Source organism: Agelaius phoeniceus, chromosome 7, assembly GCF_051311805.1.
Source record: "Agelaius phoeniceus isolate bAgePho1 chromosome 7, bAgePho1.hap1, whole genome shotgun sequence".
Classification (NCBI taxonomy): Eukaryota; Metazoa; Chordata; class Aves; order Passeriformes; family Icteridae; genus Agelaius; species Agelaius phoeniceus.
In genome coordinates this window covers 6601347-6610000 of record NC_135271.1, presented here as the reverse complement: position 1 = coordinate 6610000, position 8654 = coordinate 6601347, and the positions used below count along the sequence as shown (strand labels likewise).

General features: G+C 63.0%; 1 non-coding gene across 1 annotated transcript; it reads right to left on the bottom strand.

Annotated features, from left to right (window-relative positions):
- Positions 1–5678: 5678 nt before the first annotated feature.
- Positions 5679–5831, bottom strand: LOC143694569 (5.8S ribosomal RNA). The gene has a single exon (XR_013183150.1). It is a non-coding gene; the product is annotated as a 5.8S ribosomal RNA (ribosomal RNA).
- Between the last annotated feature and the right edge of the window lie 2823 nt (positions 5832–8654).

Sequence of the window (8654 nt, the reverse complement as noted above, 5' to 3'; positions counted from 1 at the left end):
GTGGTCAGCCAGGTAGGTCAGTTGAGGAATGGTGTATGTTTTGAGGATATCGAGTTTTTGCAGAGGTTTAAGTGGGGCTCGGTCAATGCGTTCAAGCCAGACGTCTAGTTTTGCGGAAAGGTCGGTTTTTGCAAACCCAGTCCAGGGGTCGATCTGCAGGCCAAGGTATTTCTCCGATTCCCCGGGGTTAATCATGTTCAGGGGTGTGCCGTTGATGGTCCATGCAGCGCAGTTGTTGACGGTGTAGGAGTCTTTTGTGGGCTTGATGTAGAAGCCGTGGCACTTTTGTCCCTGCATTTTGAGACCTGTGAGATCACAAAAGGTCTCTAGTATCTTGATGTTCACGTTCATGTTCTCCCAGGAGTCGCTCAACAAGACCAGATCATCAGCGAATGCCATGGCAGTTATCGTACGCTCTCCACGATGGAATCCTTTGCCACTCTCTTCCAGCTTGCACAACAGGGGGTCCATTGCCAGGTTGAATAGAAGGGGTGACAGCGGATCACCCTGCTTCACTCCAACCCAGATCTGGATTTTGTCTGTGTGCGTGTTCTTCTTGACGGTGACATACGTACTGATGTCCTTGTACATATTGTCCACCAGTCCGACGACGTGGGGATCCACTCTCCATTGCTGTAAAACGTGTAAGATGTGCTGGTGGCTCACGGGGTCAAAAGCCTTAGCAATGTCCACGAATATAACACCCAGTGGTCTATGTTCATTTTTGGCAGTCCGAATTATAGTTTGCAGGAGCTTCAGGTTCTGAGAACATCCCGCCGCACTGATGAAACCTCTCTGCTTTGGGTTGAGGGGGCATGCCTTAGTCATCCTCGCCGTCACGATCCTGGAGAACAGCCTCAGCAAGATGGAACCAATCGTGATGGGTCTCCAGTTGTTGATGTCTTTTAGGCGCTCCGGTTTTGTCGATTTGGGGATCAAAACAGTCCCGCACCCCCTCACCATGTCTGGGATGTCACCAGATGTTAACCACAGGTCGAAGAGCTCAGCAGTCCAGGCATACCTGGGATCCATCTTCCTGATGTTCCCAAGGGCAATCCCATCTGGACCTGGCGCCGAGCCCTTGCTCATTTCCCGCACGTTCTTTTCAATTTCTTTGGCCGTAATTAAGTCCCTGAAGGCCTTATTGTGGGCCTTCCCTTTAATTTCAAAGTCTCCAAAGACTCTCAAGTCTCACACCAAACTGTCCAGGTGTTTCCCATCTGGCCTTGAATACCGAATAAATTTCACTGGGTGATACATCACAGGACAGACATTCGATGTCGTCCAAAATGATCTTCGCTAATTTCCCCATCTAGATGGAATAAACGCTGAAAGCGGAGGTAGTTACCTCTTTTGATCGCTCTGTCCTTCATCCACTTCTGAAACTGTTTTCTTGGCTGCTCCTCCCGAGTTTCCTTTTTGCTTTTCCCCCGGAGTGCTGTTCTTATTTGGCTCACTGATTCCAGGCAACCAAAGCAGTCCTGTGCTGTCTGATTGAGCAGTGGTCGCACCTTTTGGCCTTCTAATAACTGTTCAAATGCTCTGGGGAAGTTGTTAATTGTCCCATCTGATAAACGTTCTTTGATCCTTTTCTGATAACGAGCCTGCAGTCGCCCCGCCCTCTGCTGGCCAACTGTTTCCCGGAGACCATTATCCCTACCAAGGTGGTGTCCAGATGTCTCTATTGTTCCCTTCCCAGCAGCTGGTCCTCTCGGCTGGTGGTTCCCCCCAAGTCCATTGTTCACAGTTCCTGCCTGGGATTGATGACTTGACCCAGGTTCTGATTTCAAGTTCCCAGCTGCTCCCCCACCCACTCCATTCTTCCTGAGCAGCATTCTCCTTTTATCACCAATCTGCTTAGCTGTTTTGGTTGTTAAGTGTTCCGATATGAGCTTATTAATGTTTTTGTGACTCTCGAACTGTACCTGCAGCTTGACAAGTAGCTCTTCCTCCTCCTTTGTCCAGCATCTTTTGTGGGCTCCTCGGTTTGATGTTTCTTTCGGTTGGAAAGCATCAATCCTCTCCTGGTTTCTAACCAGTGGATGTGCCAATCTTTTGTGTTGTCCTAGGCCAATTTTAGTCATAAAATCTCTACTGCATACCTCACATATCCACTCTCCCACTGGAGGTCCCGCATCCTTCGGACCCTTGCACTTTGCAAAATGACAGACAGTACTGTGATGGTTAAAATCCTCCCTCCCACACTAGGCACACCGAAAGCACACCCTCTTCCTCCCGTGAGACCCCTTAAGGTGTTCAATTAGGGCCAACATCGAGTTGACCTGGGTACCACAGCAAGGACATGGTGGATTTTTGTCAGGAACAGTCACCTTCACGATGTCATCTGGTGCTTGTTCACTGCGGACCTCAGGCACTGGAGGCAATGCCTCTGGTGTACCCTCTTCCCCCTTCCCACTGCCTCCCTTCTCAAGTACATTCTGATCATCGTCCTTAGGGGGACTAGGATTTAAGTTGTCCCCCTCACTCAGTTGTGGTGTAGGCTGTTCATACACCTCAGGAAACCCGTTCAACACCCCCCCATTAACAGAAAAATGAACCACCCCCTGTACATGCTCCTGCAGATCTGACCTATACAGTTCTAAAGAAAAATTCACCAGCAAGCCCAATTCATTTTCTGTCAGTTTGGTGGTTGTAGATGTTACAAAATCATCTTGGGAGGTCTGAGTGCCCACCGATACCCTAGTAAGGTGTAACGGCCGCCCCCAGTTTCCTCCTCTGAGGAACGGATTTGGATTTGGAATAGCTGAGTCATGACCGGATTCAACATCGGGAATGGATTGGGTGGTCAGCCCACCTCCGAACGCGTCGCCCCTGTCCGACCGGGGGGCCAGGTTTCAGGTAGTAAGCCTAACGACTTACACCGAGAAACTTGTTTCACTGAAATTTGGAAGGAACTGTTGGGCTGGTGAGTCCCAATGGCTCCCAGACTGGGGCAGAGATCGACTTAGTCACCCTGTTAAGGGCTCACCAGTGGGACCACGAGGAGGTGCGATCTCTGCAGCTATTCCCAGTTGTAATTAGACCTTCTCCAGCCCTCATACACATCATAATTAGATCCATTAAGAGAGTCATAGTTACTCCCGCCATTTACCTGCGCTTCATTGAATTTCTTCACTTTGACATTCAGAGCACTGGGCAGAAATCACATCGCGTCAACACCTGCCTCAGGCCTTCGCGATGCTTTGTTTTAATTAAACAGTCGGATTCCCCTGGTCCGCACCAGTTCTAAGCCGGCTGCTAGGCACCGGCCGAGGCAGGGCGCCGGCCCGGGGGACCCCCCTGCCCCGGGGACCTTCCCCCACGCGAACCGCTCGGCCGACTCTGACCACGGCCGCGCGCGCACCGGCCGTGCGCTCTGGGGACCCCGCTGGCGGGAACTGACGGGGCGGCGGCGCGCGACGACGATGGCACTGGCCGCCGCTGGGGCTCCGGCCGCAGCAAGGTGGAGGGCAGGCGGAGGCGGGGGCAGGCGGCGCCCGCCGCAGCAGGGGCGATCTATGGGAAGGGCCCGGCACGCGTCCAGAGTTGCCGCTGCGCGCGCGCCCCAGCGCCCGGGCGGGCCGCGTGGAGCGCACTCACCCACGCGCAGCGCCTCGTCCAGGCACGACATGCGCCCCGGGATCCCACCTCGGCCGGCACACGCCGGCCCTCACCTTCATTGCGCCGTGGGCTTTCAACGACGGCCCCTGACTTGTGCACGTGCTAGACTCCTTGGTCCGTGTTTCAAGACGGGTCGGGTGGGTAGCCGACATTGCCACAGACCCCGGGCGCCCAAGTGAGGCCCATCAAGCTCGGCCTGGCGGTGCCGCGCGGTCGGGGTATTCCGAGGACAGTTCGCCCCGGTCGACTGCAGCGCCAGGGGCCGGCAGGCCCAGCCCCCGCACCCCCGCACAAAACGCCGCGCTGCGAGGACACCACCCCAGCCCCCCCCCCACCCCCAGGAGGGAGAGGGGGGGAAAGTGACGCTCCCTGCCCCGGCGCCACTGACGGGGGGGGAGGAGGGCGCGGCGGCGGTCCTCTCCCTTGGCCCCGGGATTCAGCAAGACCTGCTGCCCAGGGGCTGTAACACCCACCGCCGCTCGCGCGGCGCCGGGCAACCTGCCCGCCGGAGGCCTTCCCAGACGACCTGGAGCTGGGTGCGGCGCACCGCCATGGAGGAAATGCCCCTGGCCAGGGCCGGCCGCCGACCGGGCGGGGCGGTCCCCGCACTGGCCCGCCCCCCCCGGCTCGCTCCCACGGATGGGGTTCGCCTGGGGGACGGAGGGGAGGCGGAGGCGAGGACCTGCCGAACCTGCGCCGTCCGACCGCAACTCGCCGGGTTGAATCCTCCGGGCGGAATGCGTGGGCCCCACCCGTTTACCTCTTAATGGTTTCACGCCCTCTTGAACTCTCTCTTCAAAGTTCTTTTCAACTTTCCCTTACGGTACTTGTTGGCTATCGGTCTCGTGCCGGTATTTAGCCTTAGACGGAGTTTACCACCTGCTTTGGGCTGCATTCCCAAGCAATCCGACTCCGAGAAGCCCCGGGCCCGGAGCGCCGGGGGGCCGCTACCGGCCTCACACCGTCCGGGGGCTGCGGCCTCGATCACAAGGACTTGGGTCCCCCAAGAGCGCCGCCAGGGAGGGGGGCTTCTGTACGCCACATGTCCCGCGCCACACCGCGGGGCGGGGATTTGGCGCTGGGCTTTTCCCTCTTTGCTCGCTGTGACTGAGGGAATCCTTGTTAGTTTCTTTTCCTCCGCTGACAAATATCCTTAAATTCAGCAGCTCGCCACGTCTGATCTGAGGTCGCAAGCCCAAAGCTCGGCCACGCCGCAGACGGGGGCGTGCACGGAGATGGCCGCCTTGTCTCCCTCGCCCGCTACGCCGCCCGCCCCCCTCTTCTCCGCGCTCCCGGAGGGAGCTGGAGAGAGAGAGCACGCGCGAGTGAGCGATGAGGAGATGGAGAACCCCATCCCGGAGACGAGAACCAAAAAAAGGGAGCGCGGCAGAGACGGCCCCGCGCGGGAGGACCAGCCGGGCAGCGGCGCGCGCGACGGCCTCGGTGGGGAGAGAGAGAGGGGTGACGGCGCCCCTCGGCACGCCCCGAGACCGCGACAGAGGAGGAGGGGGCGGGCGAAGGGAGGAGGGGGTCGGAACCCCCGTCCCCGGTGCTCTCGCTCTCGCGCGCAGCAGCATGGCACGGTACCGCCGCGGTACCCACCCGCAGACAGCTGCCTGCGCTGGGGGGAGGCCAGGGGCGAGGCCCGTGCCTCGCCTCCCCTTCTCGCCCTCCTCTCTCTTTATCTCGGCCCTCGGTGGCGCATTTCGACGCCGTCTCTTGCTGTCCCCAGGCCGCTGCGCCACCGCATCCGCGGCACGGTCCCGGTGAGGACGAGCTCCGCCCCAGCAGCTCGCTTCATTTAGGGGGACGAAGGCCCTGCGCGGTGAGGACGACGACAATGACCGCAACGACGACGCTGCCCACTGGGCCGCAGGGAAGGGATCAAGGCCACCTAGGGAAACGTTTCCCTCGCTGAACCCCTGAACTCCTTCCCGCCGGGAACCGGCGGGACACCGCCGCTGACATCGCCACCGCCACCCACCGCGGGCAACAGCCTGCGAGGCAACCCCAGCTGCGCTGCCAGGGTGGCCCCCGGAGGGCGATTGATCGTCAAGTGATGCTCAGACAGGCGTAGCCCTGGGAGGAACCCGGGGCCGCAAGTGCGTTCGAAGTGTCGATGGTCAATGTGTCCTGCAATTCACATTAATTCTCGCAGCTAGCTGCGTTCTTCATTGATGCACGAGCCAAGCGATCCACCGCTAAGACTCGTCTGCCTTTCGGGCACCGCTCACGCCGAGCGGCCCTTTTTTTTGTTACTCTGGCGCCGAGGACGCGTGGGTGTGCGCCTGGCTTCGACCATACAAGCACACAGAAACGGAAGGGGAAAAAAAAAAACTGGAGACCCACACTCCGATAGCCAGCCCAGAGGCGGGGGAGCCCGCACCCCCGACCGCCTCGCCCTGCGAGCGGAGACGCAAACCTCAAAAAAGCTGTCATTCAAAGGCGGCCCAGGCGCCCGGCCTCGGCCTGGCCTCCATGCGGAGTGCCACGCAGGACGCACCGGAACGCGGGAGGGCACGGCGGCCCGCCCGCTTCTCGCTTTGATGGGATGACACGCACAACACACATGGCTCGCAGCCGGGGGCGTGCGGCCATCGGCCGCCGCACACAGTGGCTCTCCCTCGGCCCCCGACGCCGCAGGCCTCACGGAGCGCCGCCGCGCCGCTGTGCGGCCAGCTTTTCTCTTCCCCCCACAGCACGGCCTTTCCCCCGGGCTCGAGATGGCACGCAATGATGACCAGCCCCCACCGGTGCGCCTCCCGTGGACCTGCTCCCCTGCCGGGCAGGCGAGTGACTGGAGGATGCACTCCGCCGCCAGCCCTGCAGGCAGGTGCCACCGAGACCGAAACCAGTGTCACCGGCCCCCGGGGCGGGCTGGACAGCAGACCCCGTCGCCGCTAGAGCCGCACTCCCAGGACCGCCGCCGCCACGTCGCACCGCCAGGGCCCCTTCCCTCGGGGACACGCCCAGCGGAAGGTGGTACGGCGCTGAGCTGGGGGGCAATGCCCGCTCTCCTCGTTTGCACGCGGAGACCGGGTGGGGAGAAGCGCCCCCGTGGCCGCCCCGCACGCCTTCCTGCAGCCCACACGCGGCTGGGAAGGGCGATGGAGGATGCGACAAGCGGGGCCCAGGACGGGACCGCGGCCGGGCGATGGCGGGCGCCTTCCGGCTTGACCATCCCCGCAGGGAGGGACACCCGTCGAACGGCGGTGCCGCCGCTGCTCGGCATGGGGTCGCCCGCGCTCGCGGGCCTCGGCTGCTGGATGGCCCGCATAGCGCTCGCCCCCCATGAGCGGGCGGTTGAGCCAGGGGACGGCCGGCGGACGACGGTGTGGCCAGTGGGCATTCGAGGAGAAAAGGCTGTCGAGGGGAGGAGAGGCGCCGGACGCGCCAGACGCAGCGCTGCGCACGCCAGAGACCGCGGCAGCGGGCCGAGGAGAGAGAGCGCGGGCGGGCCAAGGTGGCCGCGACCCAGCGGCTGAGGAGGGGCAGAGAGAACGCGCTCTCTGCCAGCGTCGCCTGTTACGACGAGGCGAGCGGGTCGACCCCCGCGGCCGACAGCGCGCCGCGGCCTCTCCGCTGAGGATGGGCCGCGGGGGGGGGGGGGGGGCAGGGCGCCCCTCCCTGGCGCGGCATGGTTAACCCCCGCGGCCTGTGGAGGGACAATAACGGCGACGGAGGATTACGGCTGGTGGCGATAGGACAACCACTGCAGGGGATGGCGGGATTAGCTGCTCCCCACCCCTCGGTGGCGCCCCACATGGCCACCACGTGGCACGCCTGCTGCCACTGCCGCCGGCACCGCTGCCGCCACGGCAGGCCACGCCGAGCCGCCCGAGTCTTTAAACCACCGCCCGGCCCCGCCGGCCCCTTTTGGCAAACCCGCAGCATTTGACGACGCCGAGGGAAAAAACTGGGGGGCCCGCCGAGGCGCGGAGCACTAGGTACCTTGCCCTGGGGTGAGGGAAACGACCTGCATGGCCCCGCCGTGTTGCCTCCCCCGCTGCCGCCCTCGGGGGAGCGTCCACCGGTGGGGGCGCGCCCGACATCTGCCGCCACCACCGCCACGTCCTTCTCGGGGCCCGGGGTTTCCCTCAGCAGCCAGGCGCTGCGCAACCAAGAGGACCGGTATGGCTCAGGCTGCCCCACCAGCGCGGAGGATGCGGGCCCGACCACCGAGCACACCTCAGGTGCGCACGTGCGGCACAAAGCGCAGCCGGGAACACCCGGAGCCCTCGGCCCCTGGAGTTCCTCTGCCACACACGAGAGGGGGGCCACTCAGCCCGAAAGTGGGGAACTCTGCCAGCCGGCAATAGCCCCACTCCCCGGTGTGGGAAGGGCCGGAGGAGCCGCCTGCTCCGAGCCCCGAAGGCGCACACGCCACCCGGCTCCCTCGCCCTTTCCACCTCGGCCGCCGAAAGGTGCCATGGCCAGATGGACAGCCGTCGCTCGATGGGCGAAGCAGTGACGGAAGGGACGGGCGCGCCTTCGGAAGGGGCCGTGCCGAGCACCCCTCCCTCCCAGCACCCGGGTGGCTTTCTCACGCGCACACCGAGGAGAGCCAAGCTCGGGAGAACTCGGGCCGTGCCACGGCGCCCACACATGCCACGCCAGCGACCGGCGTTCGGCGGTGCCGGCCGTGGCAGCGAGAGGCTCAGGAGCCCACGGCCGCGCCCCCGCTCTCCGGCGGGGACGGACCGGCGGCAGACCGGTGCAAGACCGGGGTGGGGGGCGCTGGTGTGGGGGGCGGTGGGGCAAGCCGCCGCTACGGCGGCCAGTGTGCCATGCTTCTAGGCCCGGCCATGACGCGCGGTGTAGCGCGGGGAGAGCCCCGCCCGTGCACACCGTGGTGGGCGCGTGCGGCACGCTTCGCCGCACTGAGTGGCTTTTTCCCCCTCTCCCGCTTCCGACCCCCAGCGCCCGGAGGTGCCGCGCGCCTCCGGTCTCTCTGATTCCCCGTCAGCTGTGGTCATCATAGTAGGCACAGACAGTACCATCGAAAGTTGATAGGGCAGACATTCAAATGGGTC